This window comes from Triticum aestivum, chromosome 4B (assembly GCF_018294505.1).
Source record: "Triticum aestivum cultivar Chinese Spring chromosome 4B, IWGSC CS RefSeq v2.1, whole genome shotgun sequence".
Lineage (NCBI taxonomy): Eukaryota > Viridiplantae > Streptophyta > Magnoliopsida > Poales > Poaceae > Triticum > Triticum aestivum.
This window is the reverse complement of record NC_057804.1, coordinates 489,491,909-489,504,868: the sequence shown is the minus strand read 5'-3', so window position 1 is coordinate 489,504,868 and position 12,960 is coordinate 489,491,909.

Sequence of the window (12,960 nt, the reverse complement as noted above, 5' to 3'; positions counted from 1 at the left end):
CGAGTCGTGGTCTTCTTCCAATGCGTATTCCCGATCCACCATGTGGGGCACGTAAGCCTCTGAGGCTGCCACCCCGAAGGCTTCGGTGTAGTGACCCATGTTCCATGTGGCTTGGCTCGAAGCGTCGTCTTGGGGGTGATAGGGCGGTGGCCCGCCCGGGCCGTAGGCGACGATGCGCATGCCCTCGCTCACCAGGGGCGGCGCTGGTGCCGCTTGACGCCCGTCACTGATGATAGGGCTGGTGTTGGTAAAGCCTTGGGGTACGCCTTAGGGCGCACGGGCACGTATGGGCCCGCCGTATGATCCGCCCGAGGCCTAGGGTGGAAGCTGGACGCAGAAAAGAGGTGCCCCTAAGGCCGCGACATCTAGGAGCTCGGTGACGCGCTCCAGCAGCACGTCATGGCCGCTTTCTTGCAGCCTGCACTGTAGCAATTCCCGAGCCACCGTGAGCGTGGCCTTCATGTTCGCTTGTTCCCGTCGGGTGTGCGGCGCCATGGCCACGGTGTGGTTTGAGGCCCTTGCTGCTGATTGCACCTGCCGCGGGGTGAGGGCAGGCGGTGCTTGACCGCGTCGCCCGCGCGCTGCAGCGTTCTATGTAGCGCGGGCTGCCTGAGGAGCGGGGTTGGGGTTGCCTTTGGCAGGCGGCGCGGTATGGGCAGGCCATGCCGCCCAGCGGTCGGTGCTGGCCGTCGGGTCACCGGACATAGATGTGACGAAGCAGTGGAACGCGAAACAGCAGGAGGAAGATTCCGGCGCACCCCTACATGGCGCACCAAATGTCGGATATCGGGTTCCGGCAAAACCCTTAAGGTTCGAACTCTGGGGTGCGCACGAAGATCTTCTCCCTACCGAACCACGTCCCAAAACCTCGCCGTGAATCTAAGCTACACGATTAACAACACAAGGGACACAAGGTTTATACTGGTTCGGGCCACCGTTGTGGTGTAATACCCTAATCCAGTGTGTGGTGCGGTGGATTGCCTCTGGGGCGGATGATCAACAGTACAGAGGAAAAACAACCTCGCGAGGGGTGTTCTTGTGGTGGTGTGCTTGGAGAGGAACGGCTCCATCTCTCTTGGCTCTAGGTGAGATCTCTCTCTCTCTCTCTCTCTCATTCTCTAGATGCCTTCTACTATGGTGGCTATCTCTATATATAGAGGCCCGTGTCCTCTTCCCAAATATTGAGCGGGAAGGGAGCCAACAACGGCCATTTTGAAGGAGGGCAGCTAGTACAAGCTATCCTGACTAAAGTTGGTCTTCGGCTGCCAAAGGCACTGGTGATGACGCCGTCTTGGGCTCCACGGTGACCTTCGTCCTGTCGCTCTGCTGGTCTTGGTCTCGTTGCACTGATATGGTAACCTTTGCTTAATGCCTCGGTACTCTGCGCCTCTGCTTGCCCCCTTTGTACCAAAGAGGAAACGAGGACACTTCATAGGCTGGCGCCCGCCTGGCGCCCGCTTGGTCTTAATCGTCATGGCTTGCATCACGAGCACCTCGCGAGGTACTCATTGCCTTGATCTCTCCACCTCCTCGCGAGCCTGCCTGGTGAGGCCGCCCCTGAGGAAGCCTTGCATCGTCCGCCCTGCAAGGCTTGGCCCCTCGCGAGGGTTTTGAGCTTGGGTGGATGAAGACGGGCCGTACTGGGCCACTGCTTGAGCCACGCCGCAGGCCACAGGCAGGCAAGTCTGGGGACCCCCGTTCCTAGAACGCCGACAGCGGCAAGGGCTTGGCGCCCCGCCGGAGTCAGTTGTCCCACGGCAGGCTCGGTGTCCATGGCATCCCCTTCGTCGGCGGCTCCAGGGAGCTCGATGGGGAAGTACTTGTCGGGGCCTAGCTTCCTCCGCTTGTTCTGTTCTGTTGATGGTTCGACGGATGGTTGAGTTAACCGAAGCACAAAAGTACCTGGCTCCACAGGTAGCTTGAGGGCAGCGCGCCGTCGGATTTCAGGTTCCGGCAAACCCTCAAGGTTCGAACTCTGGGGTGCGCGCGGAGATCGCACCTCCTACCTACCTATGTCTCGTCGCCTCGCAAGGATCTAAACTACACGAAGAACAACACAAGGGACACGAGGTTTATACTAGTTCGGGCCACCATTGTGGTGTAATACCTTACTCTAGTTTGTGGTGGGGTGGATTGCCTCAGGGGCTGATGAGGAACAGTACAGAGGAAGAACAACCTCGCGAGGGGTGTTCTTGAGCTGGTGTGGAGTTCTACTTGTCCAGGATCTGATCCCTGCCTACTGTGGTGACTATCTCTATTTATAGGGGGAGGCCTTGGTCCTCTTCCCAAATATTGAGCGGGAAGGGCGCCAACAATTGGCCATTTTGAAGGGGAACATCTAGTACAGTTATCCTGGATAAAGTCGGTCCTTGCCTGCAAAAGACCCTGACGGTGACGTCGGCTTGGGCTCCATGATGACCTCCATCCTGCCGTTCTGCTAGTCTTGGTCTTGTTGCACCGAAATGGTTGCCTTTGCTTGATACTCCCGCCTGTGCTTGCTCCCTTTGCACCAAAGAGGAAACAAGGACTCTGCGCAGGCCGGCGCCCGCCTGGCTTCGGTCGTCATGGCTTGCGTCACGGGCACCTCATGAGGTATCCTGCCTTGATCTCTCCGCCTCCTCGCGAGCCAACTTGACGAGGTTGTGCCTAAGGAAGCTTCCTATCGTCCGCCCTGCGAGGCTTGGCCCCTCACGAGGGTCTTGAGCATGTGCTGATGAAGATGGGCCGTACTGGGCCACTCCTTGAGCCACGCCGTAGGCTGCAGGTAGGCAAGTCTGGGTACCCCCGTTCCCAGAACACCGACAGTAGCCCCTGGGCCCAAGGCGCGCATGGACATGGCTTAGCAGAGAAGCGAAGGGGCAAGTGCGAAGTGCCACGGTCCCCAATAGCCTGCGGCCTTGGGCGCCGCGTGGCGGTTGATTGGACATGGGCGTCCCTGCTTCCCCACGACGCCTTGGCAACCGCATGAATTGACAAAAGAGTGGCACCGTGCCAGGCTTACCTTCTCTGCTTCCTCCAGTTGTTGCCCAGATCCCCTTTCTCGCTCTCCTCCTTCTTGCTCCCGAAATCCTCCAGATCTGCTTCAAACCCGCACCTTAGCAAGCCATGGCACCTCGCCAGACTCCGGTCGGGGCCTGGTACTCGCCTGCGCTAGATTCTCCGAACGTGTCGGAGAAGAACCTGGCCCTCACGCGCCTGATGATGGCGGTGCAAGGCAATGACGGGGCAGCCGCGCTCAAGGTTGGCTCTGCCCTTCCTGAGGAGAAAGGGAGCACCTTATACCCGCTCTTCGTGAGCGCCGTTGCCGTCGGTCTGGTGCCTCCCTTTTCCGAGCTCTTTATTTCTGTTCTCCGCCACTACAACCTGCAAGCTCTGCACCTACATCCCAACTCTGTTCTTCTTCTGGCAATTTTTGCCTATTACTGCGAGGCTCATATCGGGGTAAGGCCCTCTGTGGCCTTGCTGCGCCACTACTTCTACCTCTGGGTTTCTCGCGGCTCCATCACCGCGTGCGCGAGCTTTGTCGCGTACTCTAGCTCCAATGCCATCTCAAAGCCTGGGAAGAGGATTGAAGGCTTCCGGAGCAAGTGGGTCATGGTGGATGCTGGGCACATCCATCCCCGGCTGATCCTGCCTACGAGGCAGCCTGAGGCCGTCGACGCTTGGTCCTGCGCGGAACTCGTCGATCCCCGCGCGAAGCTAGTGCTGGAGAGGATGGACACGGACTTGTGGCCAGGCAACATGGCGATGGCTAAGCTGACCGGGGCGTCGCTCCTAAGGGAGTTCCTGGAGCATCGGGTGGCTCCGCTTCAGAAATATTCTCTCCCGCTGTGGAGGCTCAGGGAGGTCGATGCCGCCCTTCGCCCGAGCTCCGCAGCCCTGGCCGACGAAGATCTGGCCACGATCCTCCATGCCTTGGTTGGGGGAGACGTGGCGAGGCTGGAGGGTGCTCCTGTACCCCTGTTCCTTCGGGACGATTGGGAGCAGGTGGTGAACTCCATGCCTACTTTCAACGGGGATGGGCCTGTGCCCGCGGAGGTTCCTGAGGACCTGGCGGCCCGGACAACGGTGAACGTGTCCTCCAGGGACTCCGGCAGAGAGGAGGAAGAAGAGGGGCAGGAAGAGGAGCCCGATTTCAAGGCGACCGACGAAGAGTCGAGAGAGCCCCTCCCTTGGCGCAGGTCCGGACGACGACAAGGATGGCGACGAGCGAGGCGGTGAGAGCTCGCCCCTGATCCCGAAGAAGGACAGGACGGGGATGATTCTTCGCGAGCCTGCTCCGGCTCCGAGGCGATCTGCAGACGTGCCTCCTACTCCCGAGTCTCCTAAGGTTGACCCCAGCAACCGGCTCTCGGGCTTCAAGTTCGTCTGGAGGTTGCTTGAGCCCGCGGGCATTGACCAGTAAGTGCTTGATTCTCGTTTTGCTTCTTGCTTTGTTGCTGAGGCTTGACGTCCATATTCCTTGGCTAGGCCGGTGCCTGCGGCGAAAAGGCTGAAGGGGGCCCCCAAGGCCCCGTCCGAGGCAGCGCCTTCCACCCGCGGGAGAAGGGGGCGGCAAGGCCCGGGCCTCTCCTGCCCGGTCATCCTTGCGAGGCCAGGCGGGGCGTGCTGGGGCGTGCTCAGCCCCCGTGGCCCAAGCGGCTCTCGAGGCGCCTTCGCCTGACGCCACTGCCGCAGTCATCGAGGCGTAGAAGGTCCCGACTCATGGTGTTGTGATCACGCTGTCGTCTTCTCCTCCTACTCCGCCAACTGCCGTCTCTCTGACTCCTTCTGCTGTCCTGGATCGTGCTGCTGCTGAGCTGGACCGGCTGCGACAAGATCTTCAGGGCGCCGACCCTCGCTTAGTGGCCGGGTGCCTGGAGCTGGCATCCGGCTGGGTCCGCTCTGATGCTTCAGTTCGAGCGGCGCTGGTTCAGGCCGCGACGGCTTGCGACAAGGAGAAGCAGGCCATCCTTCAGGCCAAGGCTGCTCGCGACGCCGCCTTGGGTGAGATTGTGGATGTCCGGGGTCGCTGCAAGGCACTGGAGAGCGAGCTGGAAGGCCTGCACGACCAGCTCGCCAAGGAGGCCCGTGACCGCAAGGAGAAGGAGGAAGAGATGAAGGCTCGCGAGACTGCCGCCAAGGACCGGGATGCCGAGCTTGATGAACGCCATGGTCGCTTAGATACGTTGGAGCAGGCGTTGGAGGCGAAGAGGATCGAGCTGGACGGCAAGGCGCGGGTCCTGGCCGAGGACCGCTGGCCTTGCGACGCTAGAGGAGAAGGCTCGCGCCTTGCTGAAGACGCTTTATGATAGTGGCCTGGAGAGCCCGCTGGCCGGCGCCAAGGACGGCCCCACCAAGTTGCTTCCCTTCCTGGTCCGCGCCCTTGAAGATGTCACCATCAGCCTTGGCCCCACGGTTGAGGCTGAGGCGTGTGTCCTTTCTTCTGCATCGCTGACGCGCGTCTTCACCCACATCTACCTTCGTGACCCCAACGTTGACCTTGACAGCATGCTGGAGCCTGTGAGCGGCGAGCTTGCCGCTGCCACTGCTGAGGCTGTGAAGGGTCGAGCGGAGGCTCTGCTGGCGAGGTTCCGTGCCTTCAGTACCAAGCCAAGGCGAGGTGCTGCCGATCCTGGGGCTCCAAGGGGCGAAACCGCCCAGCGCAGCTCCGCCACCAGCGATGGCACCGCCGGGAAGTGACCCCTTCGCGGCTCCTGTCCTGTTTTTAGCTCCTGCAACATGCATCGCGCCTCATGGAGGCGTTTAAACTTGTGTTTGGCGTTGTGGAAACAATCTATGGACTGTAATATTTGCTTTTGAATTCCTTGAGATTTGCGTTTTTCCTTCCTACTTGCTTGTGTTCTACGTCGGCAGAGCCCAGCCCCGCGCATACCTCAGCCGCCGTTAGCCCCGACCGGAAACCAGGACGGGACCAAGGAGTGAGGGGCTACATGACCAGTTAGGCTCCTGAGTCGCGATGCTCAGGAGTCCCCCTTGACGGCGAATAGCAAGTAGGGAGGGGAGATGTAGGAGTAAATCTACCGTTCTACGTCGGCAGAGCCCGGCCCCGCGCATACCTCAACCGCCTTTAGCCTTTCAGAACTAAGGGGTGAGGGGCTACGTGACTAGTTAGGCTCCTGAGTTGCGATGCTCAGGAGTCCCCCTTGACGTTCAAACGGCCTTCGTACCTTGGCTTCGCTCGGGGAGAGACGTGCGACGAACCAGGCCCGAGGGGCCTGGCTAGGTGGCGTGCGTCTGGGCGTGACCCAGGCATAGCCCCAGTGCCCAGCCCCCTCGCGCAGCACTCCCGAGGGAGGCATTACGATGGTGCCGGACACTGAGCTCTGGGCTCCCTGAGGTTGATGCGGCCGGGGGCCACCCTCAGTTGTTTATCACCAGTGTGGAGCATAGCGCTTCCGTATATGTATGGGCATAGCCGCTCCTTGGTAGTGTCGTCAGCCAGCACGGAGTATGGTGCTTCCACTGGTGCGTGGGAGGGGGCTCCCCTCCAGGAGGAGCCCCCGGGGCGTGTACAGCCCCGCCCTGACACGTGGCTGGCACAGTGGGGCTTGACGAGGTGTATCTGGGCACCCGTGAGCCAGCGATGGACTCACGGGGCCCTACCTCAAGGCGGGTTGCGCCTGGCTCTGGGCCTTTACTTGTAATGTGCTCCTGCAAATTTGGTTAGATGCCGACGCTCTACGTCCTTAGGTCCCGGCCCTCGAGCGAGCTCAGCCGTCGCTGGTATGCCAGGTCGCGATGCCGTGGATAAGGCCAGGAGGTGAGCGATGGAGAGCCAGTAAGAGTCCATGAGTCGCGATGCTCAGGTACCCCCCCCCCCTTTAACGTGCAAGCAGCCGGCATGAAGGAAGAAGGGTGCTGCTGCAAGTATCAAGTAATGATCATGGTGGGTCAAATGCACGACCCGAATAAACACGAGAGGGATACATGCCACTGGGTCAGGCCCGAGTGGTTTGGGGATAATGCAGCCCGAGGGGCGCCCCCAACAAAGTAAGCTAAAAACATGAACAAAAGGGATACCTGCCGCAGGGACGAACCCACGCGGCCTGGGAATGATGCAGCCCGGAGGGCGCTCCCAGCTGAAAACGAAACTCGAAGGATGTCACCTGATGATGTTGAAGATGAAGGGATGCTGAAGTAGCGGATGGCGTGTGCTGCGGAAGCCGATCCTTATGAGCCCCTAGGCCTAGGAGCCTCGGGAGGCTCCGGAGGCGTTGGCGGCTCCTCGCGATCCATCTCCATCTCCGCTAGGACTGCGGAATGCCTAACCTCTTGAGCCTCCAGGATGCTCCTCATGAGGCGCTGACGCACAACAAGAGTGTTCGGCAAGCTGTAAGGCATGCGAACATAGCTGTGGGGTGGACCTTCGCAGCGTCCCACGCGTGAGGGCCAGAGGCGCTCCTGAGAGGCATCTCGGTTGAGTCCTGGTATGTCGATGCAGACGCGCAGCCCACCATCCTCACCCGGATGGGGAGCTACGGCGGGTAAGCGGCGGCTGCCACTCATGACTCTTGACTCCTGCAGCTCCTGAATGATCTCGCTGACGAACTCCTGAGGGTTTGGCCCTCCTTGCCTTGCTCCTTCCTGAGGGAAACGTGCTTTGAAACACACCTCCAAGTGGTGCCCGAGCGACTCCCTCGTGATCTTAGCAAAGTCGATGGCCCTCCAAGAGAGAGCCCTCGAGCCTTGCTCGAGGAGGGCATCGGGCGCGCCTTCCTATGCGACAGAAGGAGGCACCCCCGGAACGGGCACGGATCCTAAGGGGCCTGCCTCCCGAGGGTTCGAACCAGGCGGTGTCTTCTTCTTCTTAGGGACTGCCTCGGGAAGCCTTCCTCTCCTATGATTTGGGTCTTCGATTGACGCGGCTTGAAAAGCACGCTCCAGAGAACACACAACATCCCTCTCCTCACAAGGCACCATGATGACTCCACCACTTCCTGGCATCTTGAGGACATTGTAGCCATGATGAGTCACGGCCATGAACTTGGCCAGAGATGGGTACCCGAGGATGGCCTTGTACGGCAGGCGGATGTGCGCGACGTTGAAGTCGATGAGCTCGGTGCGGTAGTTGTTGCGTTTCCCGAAGGTAACAGGAAGGCGGTCCTGCCCTATCGAGACACTGGAACCATCGGTGACTCCTGATAAAGGCTTGGTTGGCTGAAGCTGATCGTATGGCACTTGGAGATTGTTGAATGTCTCGACGGACAGGACATTGAGCCCTGCTCCACCATCGATGAGGGTCCTGGTGACTTGCACATTACTGATGATTGGGGAACAAAGCATAGGGAGGACTCTGGCTGTGGCCGCACACTTGAGCTGATCCGCTAAGCTGAATGTGATGGCGCACGCTGACCACCTGAGAGGGCGTGTGGCTTCGAGCTTGGGGAGGACTGCATTCACTTCACGAGCAAACTGCTTGGAGATGCGTTGAGAGGCTGGGGCCTGAGCGCCGCCCAAGATGCAAGCGATCGCGCGTAGCTCCTGGAAGCCCCCAGCCCCCTCGTCCTGATGATGGTCTTCATTCCTCCTCGGTTGTGGTGGCAGAGGAGGGAGGCCCGCATTACCTTGTGGGCGATCCTCTCGAGGCTGCTCCCTCCAACCTCCCTCGAGAGGCTGGTCCTGCCAGCGGTCCTCGCGAGGTCGGTCACGCCACCCTTAGCGATGGCCACGGTCTTCCCATCGTCCTCCACCTCTTCCTCCTCCTCGGCCATAGCCCCGGTCATTGTGCTCGGGGCGTCGGCCGGCACGCACGTCCCGCACGGCCCTGAGCTCTTGGCATTCATTGGTGTTGTGGGTGTGGAGGTCGTGGTACACGCAGTACCGGCTGCCCTTGGATGACTCAGGATGATCACTGCCTTGCTTGGTGTCCGGCTCTGCTACAAGCACGACAGCCCCCTTGCACTTCACGTCCTTGACCTTGGGCTTCTTCTCTTCTGGGTCGGCGGCCGGCAGTTCAAGGAGGGAAATGCGTCCTTCCTCAGCCCTGGCGCACTTGGTCGCCAGGTTGAACAGCTCCAGGGAGGTGCATAGGTCTTCATGGATCGCAAGGTCCTCCTTCATCTTGACGTCACGCACGCCGTCGGAGAAGGCTGAGATGATGGCCTCCTCGGACACCCTGGGGATCTTAAGGCGAGCGTTGTTGAAACGCTGGATGAACTTTTGCAGGGTTTCTCCAGGCTGCTGCTTGATGCGGCGCAAGTCGCTCATGGCCGGGGGCTGGTCGCGGGTGCCTTGGAAGTTGGCGATGAATTGGGTGCGCATCTCGTCCCAGGAGGAAATCATGCCAGGAGCCAGGTTCAGGAGCCAGGTGCGGGCACCGTCCTTGAGCGCCATGGGTAACCAGTTCGCCATGACCTTCTCGTCCCTGTTGGTGGCTTCGATGCCCAGCTCATAGAGCTGGAGGAACTCCGCAGGGTCAGCCGTGCCATCGTAGCGTGGGGGCAGATCTGGCTTGAACTTGCCCGGCCAGGCCACGCTGCGCAACTCGGCGATGAAGGCACGACACCCTGCAGTGGCCACAGGAGGCCTTTGGTGATGGAGAGCTTGATCTTGGAAGTCTCTGTGCGCTGCCGCCAGGAGCAGCGTGGGGTCTTGACGCGCTGGAGCAGGAGCACGGTCGTGACGAGCCGGTGCAGGGAGCACACGGGCAGCTTCTTGGGGACGAGGGATCTCTTGACAGCTCTTCTCTTGCTGTGCCGGCGCCGGATGGAGCGGGTCCCGTCCAGGGGCCACGCGCCTTGGGGCCAAGGCGCCTTCTTGAGGGGGAGGCAGCTGAGGCGCCCCCGGAGCTTTGTTGCCTGCGCAAGGCGGGGCTCGGTGCAGCAAGAGGGATGGCGCAGGGGAGCCCCCAGCGGTGCTGACGAGCTCGGTGATGCGGGCGAGCCACTCGTCGTAGAGGTCGTCGACAGGATGGTAGTGCAGGAGCTCCCGCGCTAGGAGCAGCACCGCGTGCGCGTCCGCCGGAGCGCGGTGGGCGTGGGACGAGGAACTGGCTGGAGTCAGTGACGGGGTGGTGGTGCAGCCTTCTCGCCGCACCGAAGGATGCAGGGATGACGCATGTTGCTCGTTCCCCGCCGGGCCGTTGGCGGCGTTGATGGCAGGTGACAGGGAACGTCGGCGGCATCCGCCGACAGGGGCCGTTTGGGGGACGTGAGTGGCGAGAGCGACCCGGCGCTTGGCATGGGCCCAACGAGCGTCTGACATGGATGCGAGGGACGGCGAAACACAGGGCGGCGGAAGGCGGATTCCGGTGCACCCCTACCTGGCGCGCCAAATGTCGGATTTTGGGTTCTGGCAGACCCTCAAGGTTCAAACTCTGGGGTGCGCGCGGAGATCGCACCTCCTACCTACCTACGTCTCGTCGCCTCGCAAGGATCTAAACTACACAAAGAACAACACAAGGGACACGAGGTTGGTACTGACACGCAAAAATTAGCAATCGTGGTACCAATCTGCATGTGATGCCCGAATTGTGGTACTTCTGTGCAATTAACTCCCCTGATAGATACCTAACATGCATGTTTGCCGTCCTAGCTAGTGCCCTCTTGACTTTTCCCCTGCAGTTGGCTCAGACGTTCCGATCTCGATCTCGCAGATTATACCATGCTATCATCGATCTCCTTAATTAATTTCAGACGGTAGCTAGCCCGTTGCTCCTCCATAAAAAATTAATGCCAGCACAGTACGTACTCGCTGGACTGTAACGGAGTACTTTTGCATCTACAGAACAAGTGCTATAGATGATAACACAAGTGTCTGGAGAGCTGATCGATGCTGAAAGGTCATTAGGTCATATACAGTGACACGCACCAACCCAACAATGAAAGATTTGGGAGTTAGCTGGAAAAATACACTCTGTAGCTTTCTAGCTGAACTTTCGGGTATTTTCAAGACAGATGGATCAAACTCATGCGGACAAGTAATCTCCAGTAGTTTACATGGACATATATGGATCAAACTCATGCATCCGGCTCATACCGGCCGTGATGTACAGGGAGCCGGCGGCAAAGGGCGTGGAGTTCAAGGACGCGTTCGACGTCGCAGTGGGACGGGTCATCGACCGGGTGGCGAAGCGCCGACGCGCCGCGGCCGAGGGCCGGGAGTGCCGGGACAGCGTCGATGGATACGATAGCTGGAAGTACGACTTGCTTGAGGATGGCCAAACAGAAATTGGTACTAGTTCGGGCCACCATTGTGGTGTAATACCTTACTCTAGTTTGTGGTGGGGTGGATTGCCTCAGGGGCTGATGAGGAATAGTACAAAGGAAGAACAACCTCGCGAGGGATGTTCTTGAGCTGGTGTGGAGTTCTACTTGTCCAGGATCCGATCCCTGCCTACTGTGGTGACTATCTCTATTTATAAGGGGAGGCCTTGGTCCTCTTCCCAAATATTGAGCGGGAAGGGCGCCAACAATTGGCCATTTTGAAGGGGAACATCTAGTACACTTATCCTGGCTAAACTCGGTCCTCGCCTGCAAAAGACCCTGTCGGTGACGCCGGCTTGGGCTCCACGATGACCTCCATCCTACCGTTCTGCTGGTCTTGGTCTTGTTGCACCGAAATGGTTACCTTTGCTTGATACTCTCGCCTGTGCTTGCTCCCTTTGCACCAAAGAGGAAACAAGGACTCTGCGCAGGCCGGCGTCCGCCTGGCGCCCGCCTGGCTTCAGTCGTCATGGCTTGCGTCACGGGCACCTCGTGAGGTATCCTGCCTTGATCTCTCCGCCTCCTCGCGAGCCAGCTTGACGAGGTTGTGCCTGAGGAAGCTTCCGGTCATCCACCCCGCGAGGCTTGCCCCTCGCGAGGGTCTTGAGCATGTGCTGATGAAGATGGGCCATATTGGGCCACTCCTTGAGCCACGCCGTAGGCCTCAGGCAGGCAAGTCTGGGTACCCTCGTTCCCAGAACGCCGACACGCACTTTGACAGGTAGTCAGCGATGTCGTTCTCCATCCGGGGGACATGCTCCGCCTGTATACCGTCAAAGTGCTCCTCCAGTCTCCTCACTTCATCTACGTAAGCTTCCATCAACGGGTTCTGATAATCTTTGTTGATCTGCCCGAGGATAAGTTGCGAATCACCCCTGACGATGAGCTTCTTGACTCCAAGGTTTGTCGCGATCCTGAGACCGGCAAGCAATTCCTCGTACTCCGTGGTGTTGTTCGTTGACATCTCCCTGGGAAAGTGCATTTGGATCACGTACTTGAGGTGCTCTCCGGTGGGTGCGACGAGCAGCACACCAGCGCCGGCGCCTTGTAGCGAGAAGGCCCCATCAAAGTACATGATCCAGTTGTGACTCGTTTCCTTACCGGGGAGAGTGGTCTCCTGTTCCTCTTCGTCAGGCGTCGAGGTCCATTCTGCAACGAACTCCTCCGAAGTTCTTCTCTGAATCGTCAAGGTGCTCTTGAACTTTAAATCAAAACTTGACAGCTCCAGGGCCCATTCCACAATCCTCCCCGTTGCATCTGGGTTATGCAGTATCCGTTGCAACAGGAGGCAGGTGACAACGGTGATCTTGTGTGCTTGGAAGTAATGACACAGCTTCCTCGAGGCCATAAGGAGGCCGAAGAGCAATTTCTGCACATCGGAGTACCTCGATCTAGCCCCCTACAAGAGGGAGCTGACGAAGTAAACTGGGTGCTGCACCATTTTCTTCTTCGACACCACTTAACCTAGTTGCGCGGGCCCTGTTGCACTGGCGTCAGCCCTTGCCGGGGACTCAGTCTTGCCGGGGCCGAGCCCTGCCAGGGAGGGTTCTGGCTCGCTATCCGTTGGTTCTGCCGTTGTTGCTGCCTCTTCGTCAGCCTCTCTCTGCGCCACCAGTGCGGCACTAACCACCTGATTCGTTGCCGCTAGGTACAGTAGTAACGGTTCTTGTGGTTTGGGCACAACCAGCACTGGGGTAGAGGAGAGGTATTTCTTCAAATCCTGCAGCGCTGCCTCGGCCTCCGGGGTCCACTC